Source organism: Cryptomeria japonica, chromosome 1 (assembly GCF_030272615.1).
Source record: "Cryptomeria japonica chromosome 1, Sugi_1.0, whole genome shotgun sequence".
NCBI classification, from domain to species: Eukaryota; Viridiplantae; Streptophyta; class Pinopsida; order Cupressales; family Cupressaceae; genus Cryptomeria; species Cryptomeria japonica.
The window spans coordinates 413257123-413272292 of NC_081405.1; positions in this window are offsets into that span (position 1 = coordinate 413257123).

Below are 15170 nucleotides of genomic sequence, written 5' to 3' on the forward strand. Positions count from 1 at the left end.
TATTAGAAGCATCATCTTGACCATTGCCTTGCGCGTAATAGGGGGTGGAGAAATGGTGTTGGATATCAAACTTCTGACAAAGCTCTTTAACATCCTGGTGCTTGAAAGGTTTTCCATTATCCATGATGATAACTTTGGGGATTCCATATCGGCAATTTAGATAATTCAGAATGAATTTAGAGATTTGTTTCTCAGTGGTGAAGGTAAGAGGGATTGCCTCCACCCACTTGGTCAAGCATTCAATGGTGGTGATGATGAATTTGTGACCATTGGAGGATGCAGGGTGGATTTTCCCAATAAGATCGAGCCCTCACTGTGAGAAGGGCCAAGGTGTAATAAAAGGATACAAATCTTTTGATGGAGCGTGAATCTTGTCACCGTGCTTCTGACAAGGGATACATTTTTTCACATAATTATACTCACCTTCTTCCATTGTACGCCAATAGTATCCCATTCACAATAGATTTTTAGCCAAAGTGAGACCACTTGAGTGTGTCGCACAGATACCCTCATGTACTTTGCATAGTGTCGATTCAGCCTCTTGTTTGTCTAGATGCCTTAGGAAGGAACCATCGAAATGCCTTCTAAATAGGGTGTCTCCAAGGATGGTGTAATGGGCACAATGACGGAAAAAGGTTTATTGTTGGGTTTTAGTGAGGTGTGGAGGGATGTTGTTGTCTTTCAAGTAGGTGAAGGTCTTTCAGTACTAAGGGGATTCGGGACCAATGAGTACACACACCATCTCAGACTCGGGTAGGTCATATGCTGGTATCAAGAGTTGCTCGACCAAAAACTCAAATTTTTGACAATGTGCCGACATCTGAAGGAGAGAACCAATAGTGGCTATTGCATCTGTAGCTCTATTGTTTGTGCATATAATTTGATTGAATTTGATTGATGTAAAGTGTTGCTTGAGGTCCTCAACCATACTACGATAAGGAAGAAGCTTGTCATCTTTTATTTGATACTAATCGTTGACTTGTTTAATGACAAGTTGGGAATCACCATAGACATGTAATTCTAATATCTTCCATTGCATAGCCAAGCGGAGTCTAGTTATTACTGCTTCATATTCTGCACAATGTTGTTGGTGCATGCAAAGGCTATCTTGTATGATTTAGGGATGCAATCTCCTTGAGGTGTAACCAACAATATGCCTGCCCCCGATCTATTTTGTGTGCAAGAACCATCAAAATACAACTGCCATGTGGAAGACATAGTGATAGACATTATGGATTCATCTAGGAATTATGCAAGGTAGGGTGAACATCTTGAAGTGGAGCATATGTCAGTTGATCTACTATCACTTGTCCTTTGATTTCTCTTCTATCTACATACTCAATGTTGACCTCACTTAGTAACATGACCCATTTAGCGGTTCTCCCTGTGAGAGAAGCCTTTGATAAGAGATACTTGAGAGGGTCAATCTTAGCAATCAATTTTGTTTTATTGTTAAGCATGTAGTGTCGAAGTTTCTGTGTGTTGAAGACAAGTGCTAAGCATGCTCTTTCGATAGGGGTATAATTGAGCTCATACCCTACTAATGTGCAACTGATATAGTAAATAGCATGCTCTTTTCCTTGATCATCTGTATGTGCCAATAATTCCCCTTGTGCCATTGTGGTTGTTGATATGTACAAAAGGAGCGGTTGTCCTATAAGAGGAGGCATAAGTACGGGAGGTGATGCAAGGTATTCTTTGAGTTTCTCAAAAACCTTCTAACATAGGTAGTCCCATTTGAATTTGGTATCTTTGCATAGTAGGTGTGAAAATGGGTGACATTTATCTACAAGCTGTGAGATGAAGTGTCTAATGGATTGGATTTTTCCTTGAATGTTGCGTAGTTATTTGAGAGTCTTCAGGGGTGGTGTTTCCATGATAGCTTTCACCTTTGCAGGATCAACCTTTATGCCTCTGCGAGAAACAATGAAACCCAATAGCTTCCCAGATGTAACAAGACACACTTCTTAGGATTTAGGCGTAGCTTATACTTTTCCAACCTCTCAAAGATCTGCCTTAGGATAGGGATATGCTCATATCTTGTCTTAGATTTTCCTAGGAGATCATCCATGTAATCCTCCATAATTTAATGCAAAAGGTCATGAAATATTGTTGTCATTGCTCGTTGATATGTTGCTCTGGCGTTCTTGAGACCAAAAGGCATGACTTGATAATAAAATGTACCCCATGGCATGGTGAATTTTGTTTTGTGTTGGTCCTCTTATGCTATCTTGATCTGATTGTATCTAGAAAATCCATCCATGAGTTATAGCATTTCATGTCCTGCTATGAGATCTACGATCATGTCTATGTTGGGAAGTGGGAAGTCATCCTTAGGGCATTGTTTATTTAAATCTCAGAAATCTATGCAAATCCAAATGTCCCCAGTAGCTTTTCTAACAGGAACAATATTAGATACCCACTTAGGATAATCTATTAGTTTTATGAATCCAGCATCCAACATCTTTTGAAGTTCTTCTTTTACAAGGAGTGCAATATGTGGATGCATCTTGTGTAATTTCTGCTTTACAAGCTTAGCATTTGGTTGAACAACAAGATTGTGAACTACTAAGTTGGGATCAAGGCCTAGCATGTCAACATATGACTAAGCAAAGTTGATCTTTGTTTCTGATAGAAAATTGATGATTTTTTGTTTATCTTGATCCGATAGGGACTTAGCAATGAGAACGTTCTTTGGGGTGTCTTCAGTGCCCACATTGATAGTGTTTGTTTCTTCTATAGGTAAAGTTGGCATGTCTTGTTGCGGGGGAGCAATGGTAGGGAGATCAAGTTCCTCGTCTTCAAGTGTTTGGTCCAAGTTTTCACTGGAAGATACGCCCTTTATTTTTACTTTTTACTCATCCATAGGTGCCTCAGAAAGGTTTTCACCTAAGGAATCATGATTTTTCTTTTTATTATCTTTTTTGCGAGTAAGGGCATTAGCCTAACTACCAAAGTATCTGTTCTCATGTAGTTGGATCCTATGAACTCTATTGTAGTCTTTCAAATTGTGCATAGTCAGGAGAGACATGAGAGCATTATCATTGACACATATGTCCAAAGCAGGCTTGTCTTGTTGGTCCTAGTTTATAAGCTCGGGGTGGACAAGTTGCAACTCATGTGGAGTGGAAGGGATTATGGGGGTGATAGTGTTGATATGGGTGTCAAAGAATATGTCATCTTTGTATTCAAAAGGCATTTCATGAAATTCCTCTTCATTGAAGTCTTTGACATCCAAAGGGGAATCTAAAGGGGTACCGATGACAGTGATCTTAGGTACTAGAGTGTAACCCAAGCCCATATTATACTTGTATGAGATGGGATTGATTGGTTCTTTTATCCCTTTCTTCCGGCCCCAGGCCATGTCCTTTATAACCCATCTTATCCACTATAGTTGATGCTTTTGGGTACATTTTTTGGGGGATCTTTGCTGGTTCTTCATCCTCTTCATGATACAACCAAGAGGAAACATTTGTCTTGAGACTCTCCTCATCAGGTGGACCCCATTGCTTGAAGGGGTCATCTTTGCATTGTATAGTGGGATTGTGATTTTTTTTATTTCATTAGGCTTGCCAAACGACTTAGGAGATAGGGGGAGATTGCCTACTAGTAAGACATCCTCAAGTTTGTACTCTCCACAGCCATCATCTACGATCTTAACCTTAGGTTCTATTTGGGATGAAGTGGAGGAAACTTTAGATGTGTCATATGGAGGAGGTGGAGTGGGCCTATTTAACAGGAAATGGTATGGATGTTTCCCTTCTAAGAGCTTGCAATACTAAAAAGGTTGTGGATCACCCCTAATAGTAATTTCTCTAACATTGAAGGGAAATTTAAGGCATTGGTGGTAAGTGGAGGGAACGGCTTGAAGAATGAATCCATGAACGACCGAGAAGAATTTTATAAGGGAGATAAAGATCTAAGACTTGGCAAGGGGTTTCGACTATAACAAGGCTCACTTGAAGAGGTAAAGTGATCATGCCTTTGGAAACCCTTTCTGCATTGTCATATGCTTTGATTGTTATTTATCTTGATGGATCAACCAAGTCCTCAGAAAGTCCCAGTTTCTTTATTATCTTGTATGTACAAAGATTGATTCCAAATCCACAGCCTATCAAGATGCATTTGACCTTGTGTTTCTGGATAAGGGCTTCAATATGTAATGGTTTATTATGATCATCATCAGAGGGAGCATCCTTGGAGGTGAAAAAAAGGTGGTGTTGGGTAGTGAGGTTTCCAATGAGGGCTTGGAACTGGGTAGAATTTATGTTTTCAGGAACATGTGATTCGAGGAGGGATTGTTCCAAAATCGGCTTGTGAACGGGAGAGGTCTTGAGGAGATCTAGGATGGAAATGTGCAGGAGTCTTCCCAAAATGATCAAGGAGGTCATATCAGCAGGTGGATGATGTGGGAAGAGGATTTGGTGGAGGAGGATCTCCTTGGACAGTTACTCTTCTACGACGAGTGCTTACATTACAGTCATTATGAGAATGGGATGTGGGAGGTGGAGCACCTTGAATGACTATCTTAGCAGGATTGGGCTTGCTTGCTGGTTGTGAAGGAGGAGGACCACCTTGAATAGTGACCCTAGGTTTGTTTTGTGAAGGAGGAGGATTGGCTCCCTGAACAATGATCACATTCACATGGTTATCTACAGGCTCTATACGACCCACCAAGGAGTCCAAGTTGGATATATAATTGGTGTAATCATAGTTCATAGCATTAGATGATGAGGACTTTCCTTTGTCATGCTTTGGGAAAGGTTCCTGGTATATTTTGATTTTATCATTATTATTACCAGGTTTTGTTTTTGCTACCTCAATACCACCCTTATCAATGAGATCTTGGATGTATTTCTTGAGTTTCATACACTTTCATGTATCATGCCCATTGATGTAGTGATAGTCACAGTACTCATTCTCATTATACCACCTAGGTTTGGGTTGGTTAGGGTAAACTGGGTGAGTTATCAGAAAGACAACCGCACCATCTTGGACAAGCTTTCGGAACACAACCTCGATGGGCACCGCAAGAGGAGTATACTCCATGGAAGTCTGATTATTAGATTGGGGTGGTCGCCCCTGGATTGAGACATTGTTGGGGGGTCTTCGAGATTGATTTTTATTATTTGGCTAAGTGTTGAATTGATGATTAGTGGTGGTATATTTTGGAGGAGTGGCCATAGTTTGGACCTGCTTTGTGTCAGTGACACCGTACATTCTTGTTTGTAGACCAAAATTTTGGTTTATCATTGTTGTGAGAGGAAGTGTTCTGCTTTGATCTCTGATAATGCTTTAAAGTACCATCCTCTAACAAGACACATTCAAGAGCTAAGCCCTTGTCAGTCAACTTTTGGAAAGAGTTTATACACTGAAATGTCAAGGGTTTTGATAATTCGAGCACCAGGTTCTTTTGAAATAATTCAATTTGATGTGCATCTGGCATATCCCACTTTTGGTAAGATTTCGCCATCTTTGCAAGAAGTTGGCAAAGGTTTCTCCAAGCCTTTGTTTTGTGTTACAAATATCCATCATAGAAACATCATTGATGATGTTGTAGGCATAGTGAGCCATGAAATTTTTTGCTAAGTCCGGAAAGGAGGTGATAGAACCTTGAGGCAGGGATGAGAACCATGCAAGGGTGTCTCTGGTAAGACTCTTAGGGAAGAGTCTACGAAGATATAAATCACTATAGGAGATCTCTTGACATAAGATGTGGAACTCAAGGGCGTGCTCTCGGGGGTCACCCTGGCCTTCATATTTCATGAACTTAGGCATCTCAAACCTCAGCGGGTAGGGTGCAACTGATATTGAAGGATCATAAGGACAAGGACAGAATTCCTCAAATGAATAAGGTTTTTTTTTGTTAGTCCCTTCCTTCATGTTTTTTGATGATATTCTTCATGTCCTGAATTCCCTTGATTAGATTATGTTGTGGGTCTTGGACATGATGGACCATGTTTTCCCCAGGTATCTGGTGAGTCATGGATGACATACCACCACCACTAATATATTGGTAGGATGAAGAAGTAGGGATATGAGATGTGATGACCGATGTGACAGGAACTTGGGAGGTTATGATTGGTCGCGATCCGTGAATTGTGGTAGCATGAGAAAGAGAGGTATTGATGAAATTAGTGGTATTGTTGAGAGGAGTGCAAGATTGAGGAATAAAGACATGTGGGTGAGTAGAAGAGGATGTTATAGAAGCATGTTAGAGAACAGACGTGATCGAGTTGGATAATGGTATAGATGCTAAAAAGGAAGAAGAAGGTTAGATGGAAACCATGGGGATGGATACCACGGGTGTTATAGATTGAGGATGGATAATAGGAGCAATGATATGACTAGTAGAAAATTATCTCTATGGTCGTTGATCAAGAAAGTATCTATCGAAATCAAGGGGAAAGCGAACTCCATTTTCTATGAGGGTCTTTAGGAGATCACTAGGATTATGTCAGATGAATTTCTCCATCATTTCCTAATTGTATGAATCCTCTAAGAATGTTTGCACTTTCGGGGAGAGGTCGTCTTGATCAACCATGTTAGGGTCCACTTGTTGTTGTGGATCTTGAATGTCGGGTTGTGAATTTTGCCCTTGTGTGGGGTCCTATGTAGGATCTTGATATAGGACACTAATATCTAGCATGCCATATTATTGTTCATCCATCTTCTTCTTTTGAGATCAAGTTGTGACCATACAAGAATAATCTTAGGGAAGATTGATTAGAAGAATGATCTTGATGAAAAGACTTAGCGAAAATTTGGATTTTGATGAAGTTGGATTCAATGATTGATTGGTTCCTTAGATTAGGACAAAGTTTGATTAAGATTGCTTCTTAGTCCTTGGATGAAGATTTTAGGTGGGGGATGTGTTAGGATAACCGATGAACAACTGAGAGGGGGGGGGTGAATCAGTTGTTAACAGATTATATCAATTAATCCACTTAATAACCTTTAACTAGATCACATAAACATTAAGTACCGGAATAGCAGAAACAGATATCGGTAAACAATATAACTTAACAATAAAACAAATAATCAGCACAATGCAACCATACCATATAACACCATGATTTGTACGTGGAAAACCTGGAAAGGGAAAAACCACGATGGGAAGCCTACCCACAGTCAGATGATACTTCTACAGAAAGTATGTGATACAATGAGGGGCTTGCACATGCAGGAAGGCACACTACCTAGAGCGTACTACTCATTACAAAAGAGTCTCACTAACTACAGAGAGGTTATAACCACCTCAAGATAAATGGACAACAATCCAGAATAATGAACTGCCAGAGATAGCATCTACCATGCCTGATTACAATCTTGATTAAGCTCAATACCAGAGGCCTTTGACCTCTTCCTTGATCCTAATTCGATCACCTATGATCGACCAAATATCCTTTGCATATGATATTACATTTCACGACCACGAACATATATTCTACAATGAGATCTTGCATCAATTTATACCAACCCTAAGGCCTAAACCAATTAGGTTGGCCACCTAAAAGATATTACAATAAGATCATTACATGCATCCATATTACAATGATATGCCATGTTGGCTTAAGACCAAAACAACAATAACCAATCCATAAATCATCCTGGTAATGTGTAGAGAACACATTAACATGATATCGGTCCATAACCTAGATAGGCACCGGACCTAATCTAGGTCCACCACGCCAAAGAATTGTCTTCAAATAGTTGAAGAATGGTCAAAGAAAATCCTCAGCATCCTGAATTCCATCTAGAAGTCGCACCAACACCACTTATGCATCATGTCAAGATTTCTCAGTGAAAGCTCTGCCGGTTAAACCTTAAACCCATGTCGGTAAGGGTTTACAAGAGTGTATGATAACATTTGATCACCAAGTAAATACCAACTGACCAAAACATGCTCCATAAGAATGTAACACATAAAATCAAACATACTCCATTGATCCAAACATGTCAGAAGTGTCCAACAGATAGTCCCTTCTACTAGTAACACTAGATCTTCTACCGGTAACCAAAATCTGTCTATTGGTAACCAACCAAACAGCGAGTGTTGACATCAATGACAAAAAATAAATGCAACACATAATCAATTCATCCATATTTCCAACAAGATGTTGATGATGAAAACCACAAACAAGGTGACAACCAAGTTGGGTGAAATTTAGAAATAATGATCAAAATCTCTTTCTACTAAGGATTGACTAATTATCCTAAGCAAAAATAAGACGTGGGATTGGGGGTCTTGATCAACCCAAAAGATAAGGCAAAGGTACTTGGGGGATATTCTTTCCCAAGTACAAAAGCCAAATGATTAATTGATTAAGGATGAGGTCTAAATAAAACTTCACAAGGTACAAAACCTTAGAGTGAGATTGATTTGATTTGGATGATTGATTGAGGGATTGGATGATTAATTGATTTGATTAAGGTTTGATTGTTGGATTGATTGATGTGCTAAGTCCTTAGATGGAAGACGAAAGATCAAAGGGAAATGATAGTGATGACCAGAAGAAGGTAATGATTAGATTATTTTTAGGATGACAATGACTCAATAAGTGATAGGTTCAGACGACAAATTGTAAGGAGGGATGTGACCACCTTGATTTTGATGATAGTTGGTATTAAAAAACAAGCTTGATCCTTGGTGTAGGGCACAGACTCTTAGTTAACCACTAGCATCAAACTCATTGCTATGACCATGAGTATAATCACGATATTAGTGCAAGAAGGTCCTATGTTTGAAAAAGAGTTTGTGGTTGGTGTACCAAAACTTTCAATGTCTAATGAGTTGGGCTTGGGTGAGTTTCTTCTTCTTGACTTGATGATGGATAGACTTCTTGGGATGCTTGTACAACTTAGGCTTATGGAACATGAGGTGGAAGGTGAAGTGGACTAGGTTTGGACTTTGTAAGAATTTGGACTTTGGAATATTTGTCAAATGTAAAAAGTGGGGAGCTTGTTGTCAATCTGCTCTTGGCAAGAAAACATCAAGCATAGCGCAACTTATTGGCCAAGTGTATTACCCAATGATGAGTGTGCAAGTGACGTGGGGTCCTAGATTAGCCCAAATTGGTTTTACGGGTATAGCACAAATGAAGACACTTGAAGACAACACAACTTAGGCTAGAAAGTGGAAACCACTTGATAGGCCCCTTGCATAAGCAATACCTCACGCAGGCAAACAAATAGAGATTATGATAGCTCTGGCTCCACTCCATGACACTCACTTCTCGGGCATACTAGATTCTCTTACCCCAAAGATCCAAGGATCTATTATATGGGGAATTTATGTCTCATCCTAAGCAGATACATGAGGAGTAACTTCGGGGTACAATTTGTATCCCCTGCACTATCAAATGTAGGATTTTGGCTACTAGAACTGGTGTCTAGTGTAATTTCTAAGGGATCACCAATCTGACAACGGATTCTCAAAGAAAGCCACTTAAGGTTCTAACTAAGCTTATTGGTGTAGGAAAGGCCCCCACATACGTCAAATTCACTCAACACTCCAAAAACCCGACCAACTTATTTATATAGCGGCTCAGAAAACCCAATCGAGATCATGTAGGGAGAGTTGATATCCTCGACGTGTCCCAATTCGAGATACCCTTGTGGGGTGGTGAAACACCCAATCAAGAATAACCCTCACTGCTAAAATAAAAATAGAGTGTCGTTGATCACTCATTCTCTTACACCCAAGATCCGCGAAGGAAAGGGGAGAGGATACTAGAGTGCAAAGGTGGGTCCACTCAACATAAAGTGCGCAAGCGCACAAGAGACAAAAGACAATGATTTATTTTAGTCCCACATGAATAAGATTTTCTATCTAGAAAGCACAAAATGAAACTAAAGTAGTGGGAAAAATGCTTCTTTGGCATGTGTGCTGCAAGAAAATAGAGTTAGTAGTTTGATTTTTGACCTTGGACAATCGAAAAAGTGTGTGCAAAACTGAAAAATTAATTAGTAACCAAAACTCCTAAGGATACATCACAGGCGTTGATCCACGGGTGAATGCGTTGTAGTGCTTGCACAAGCGCTGAAGTAAGTCTGCAACCCTAAAACAAAGAATAGCAGGAAAACTAGAATTTAAAATTTTCAAGAATTTTTTGAATAACTGATACCTGAGCGGACACGCTGACGTTTGAAAGCAGGCATTCATGCACATGCGCAAACATCGAAAGACAAAAACCTGACACTAATAGTTAAGTAAATTTTGAAATTTAAAAATTTTTAAAAATGGCGGGCTTTCAGGTTCATCGGAGGTGTTGATCTACCTGTAAGCCCAAAAATGTTAATTAATTGCTTAAATTGACAAAAACATAATAAAGGAGCCTATTATACTATTGTTTTTTTTTCCTTTTTGATGTATTTTTAAATGTTTTTGTGATTTTTTAGTTAACAGAAAGAAAAAAATTAAAAATCTAGCTCTAGAAATGAGTGTCAAAAGACACTATGGTGCATGCATTGATACAGGGGGCAGTCGCGTTGATCTACAAACTTGCAAAAAATGGCGGTTAAAATTTCAAATTTTAAAAATAGACGCGTTGAACCACGTCTAACGCGCTGACGCAACGCAGCAGACACGCTGAAGTGCCTGCGAGATAAAAACACGAAAAATCACAAATAGGGTTAGAAAACAAGACGTGAATCCCACCGAGCGTGCCAAAATGAACCAAGGGAGAAAACACATGCAAGGTTATAGGTACTCAAATAACATGAAAAACCAAATAAAATGCATAAACTAACACCATTATACCTTGCAAGAGAGGGTTCTCTCGTGTTCCTCCAATTTGGACTCTTGTTGAAGCCAAGAATGTGCCCCTCCTTGACTTGTTTGGATTGGTCCAATATTGGGATGTGGGTTGCTCTCCAAATTGCACAAGGGATGAAGATGGATTATGGATGCAAATATGGCTATAATGTGGATGCTCTTGATGGATGTTTAAACTCAAACTAACAGCATAATATTACTTGGATTGGAGATGGAAAATGAAGGGGAGGAGACCCCAATTTATAGAGTTGAGGTAGGTTGAATGGACAGTTGATATTGAAGATGAATCAAGGGTGGAGATTGAAGGAAAGGGGAGCACATGGATTGAGAGGACATGATGTGACAAGTGTGGATACCAAGAGATTTTTCATAAAGACATTTCTTGTCTCCACACTCCACAATGTACATGGGGAAGAGATCCCCAAGTACATAGGGAAGACAAAAAGGAATTAAAAATTCATTGGGGGGTGAAGAGGGAATTTAAAATTCCCAAATAATGAGGTGCATGGGGATGAGACAAGAAAAGGAATTTAAAATTCCTTGGGAAGGTGAAAGGCATGGGAGAATGTGAGCTTTTGAAATCCTTGAAATAACCCAATTGGGTGCATTTAAGATGGAAGGTGAGGAGGGGACAAGTGGATTTTAGCCATAAATGGCTATGAGTTGACTTCGTGGCTAATCATGGGGATTAGCCACTAGCAAATGATTAAGAAGGAGGATTAGGTAAGATAATGAAAGATTAAGAGAAAAGTGGGATTTGTAGGAGGATTTGACAAGAGGAGAGAGAATGAGTGGGGGAATTAAAAATTGAAGAATAATGTTAAACATGATTATGAAAGATTCTAGAAGAATTAATTAGGCTAATGAGAATTTAGAAAAGTGATTTGTAGGAATCACAAGATTTAGCTAATTAGTTTAGATTAATTAACGAAAGGGATTTTAGAAGAAATAAATAATTGGATAACTTTAGAAGAATAGGGAATAACTGATTTATTAAATAGATCAATTATCTGGACTATAGTGATAGGGTTAATTAAATTAGATTTAATTAAAGCTGAGAAGAATAAGGACTAACATAATTAAATTAATTAATTATGTAAAAAGGATAAAATTAATTAAATATTTAATTTAATTACTTTTGGACGTCTACAATTGATATTTCAAATTCTTTCTGCGTCTCTTTAGCAAACTCTTTACATAAACTATCATTTCCTCTGAATATAATGTCATCAACATAAACTATAACAATTAACAACTTATCTCCAACAATATAGAAATAAAGATTACTATTTGATGTACCTTTCCAGAAATTTTGTCGAAACAAATACCTGTCTAATCTTGCATACCAGGCTCTAGGTGCTTGTTTGATTCCATACAATTCTTTCTTCAATTTGCACACCATATCCGGATCTTCTATCAGTCTGAATCCATCTGGTTACTCAATGTATACTTCTTCTTCTGGATCTCCATTCAAAAATGTTGATTTGACATCCATCTAATAAATTGTAAAGTTCTTGTAAGCAGAAAATGCAAGAAACATACATTTAGCTTCCATCCTTGCTACCAGAGAAAAATTCTCTTCGAAGTCTATCCCTTCCACCTGAGAGTATCTTTTGCATAGAAGTCTTGCTTTGTTCCTTATAGATTTTCCTTTCTCATTTAGCTTATTCTTGAATACCCATTTAGTTCCTATCACATTCTTGTCCACCGATCTAGGTACCAGCTCCCAAGTCTTGCTCTTCTGAATTTGATTTAGTTCTTCTTCCATTGTTTTTACCCAACTTTTATCTTTACTTGCTTCCTCATAAGTCTTCAACTCAATCATTAATAGAAAATAGTAGTTGGCTCGTTCTTGAGCTTTTGCAATCTTCCTTCTTGTTTGAACACCTTTTGTCTTATCTCCAATTATCTGATTTTTTGAATGATGCTTATGAACATAATTATCAGGAACTTTTGTCGAGTCTTTCTCTTCTTCTTCTACTTCATGTATTTCCTTCTCCTTTCTCTCTTTCTAATCACTTGTCTTCTCTGTAACAATCTCAACCTTATGTGCTAGAAAACATTAACCTTCTCTCTTATCCTTGATGTAGTATACATTTCCACTTGTTCTAACTCCTTCTGCAACCCTTTTAACAACCTTCTCTTTTCTGATCACACATCTGGTGCTATTGAACAAAACTTCATAGCCTTTTCTACACATTTGTCTAACACTTAACAAACTATGTCTTAACCCTTCAACATAATTAACATCATCAGTTTTATGCTTACCATCAATAGAGATACTTCTAATACCTAAAATCGTTGCACCATCTTCTTTGGCAAATTTCATCGATCCACCATCATATTTCTTGAGATTAATAAACTCATCTTTATAACTAGTCATATGATTTGAACATCTGGAGTCAATAATCCATGTATTCGGTTCTATCTTAGCATACAATGTAGTCTTGATTGTTCTCTCATCTTCCGATTTCTCCAGGGCATTCTCCTTATCTTCAATTTCTAGAAACAAGGATTCTTCATTCAAGTCATCATCAACTTCATCTTCCGATGTATGTTCCTCAATAGAACATAAGCTAGGTTCTTCTCTCTTCTATTAAATTTGTGCTTCTTAGTACTATTTTTCTTCTCATCATCATTTGGTCTCTTATAATTTTCCCTATAAGTGCAATGAGAAGCATAATGTCCAATTCTACCACAAGAAAAATATTTCAAAGGTAACTTACCTTTGTATTTTCTAGTGCCTCGCTGCAATCTTGTCATAAATTTTTCTTCAGCTTCATCTATATCTCCCCTGCATTCTGGATCATCATGTCTTGAAACATTAAATGATGCTTCTTTCTTTACTATTTTCTCTTCCTCCATTTATGAATTTTCAAAAGTTGGTAAGGTTTGTAGGATTTAGGCAAGGTCAGCAAGATCTTCTGAACAACACTACATTCATCCAAATGTCCACTAGCAGCTCTAATACCATCAGCAAGATCAGTCACTCTATGAATATAGTTCTCAATACCTTCATCTTCAAGAATTCTTAGATGCTCATAATTTTGCTTCAGATTCATCAGCCTAGCCTATTTTGTCTTTGAATCTCCTTCATATGCCAAACACAGCTTATTCCACACAGTTTTAGCTTCTTTCAATCATTTTACTCTTCCAGACACCAAATCACTTATACAACTAAAAATTATAGCTCCATCCTTCGCAGTAGTCTCCTTTAGCTTTATCTCATCCAGAGTTTTAGGACCACCTTGCAGAGGTGTATATCCAGTCTGAATGATTTCCAAAATTCCATTTCGCAATGTCTCCAAATGCGACTCCATTCTCTCCTTCCAGTACATAAAATTTGTACCATCAAAGATTGGAACTTTGTAATGCATGTCGTGTGCCATACCAGATCTACCTCAAGCAATTAAGCTTACTCAAAAGGAATCTTGCTCTGATACCAATTGTTGAACCCAAGGCAGGACTGAGACGAGGGGTGAATCAGTCTAAATAGAAATTAATGCAGCACATAAACAATTAATCAACAACACACATCCAACACATGAACACCAAAATTTTCTACGTGGAAAACAAAAACAGGGAAAAACCACAGTGAGCACTTGCTCGCAAAATATGTCCACTATGTATATCAGATTACAATGAAAAGAGCTCACTACTTCGTACTTGCAAACCAAGGCTAACTGCTCTTGGGGCAAGATACAAGAAAGTACTTGCAAAACCTGAAGCTAATTGCAACAGGGCAAGATACAAAAATGATCTAAAAAGAAGGATCTCTTGATCATGAAGTTGTCCTTGAACTCTGCATCAAGCGGCCAACATCAGCACACACAACTCAGACCTCAACTGTCAACACTTTGTCTCATACTTTTGCCATGATCTCAAAACAACTTGCATATCATTCGAACACAACTCTTCTTCTCTTCTCTTCATTGAATTTTGCACACTTCCACTCACATTCTCTACATTGTTCTTCCCTCTCTACATACTCAACTCAATCATATGCATTCCTTATATACAAGATAGGTCATCAAAGCCTGAACCAAGTCGTCTTGAAACAAAATATACCTTCTAGATGAAAAACACACACACTAATCCACTCCAAGAGAAAGAGGAGACCAAAACACATCTTCCAAAGATCAATTCACAGATTCACAATCACCGAAACATAATTATCAGCATATCAACATGTAATGCATCCATATAAGAAATTAACAATCAAAACATATTCTCTAATGTAGATAACTCTAATGTGGATCTCCACACACTATGGTGAGACCCATAACACATCAAACAACCTTTCACAAAACATATTTGGACCCAAGGATAGGTCTAACATAGAATATCACAACCAACTATGACCAATGTCACAACATTCGAAGAACGCAAAGAT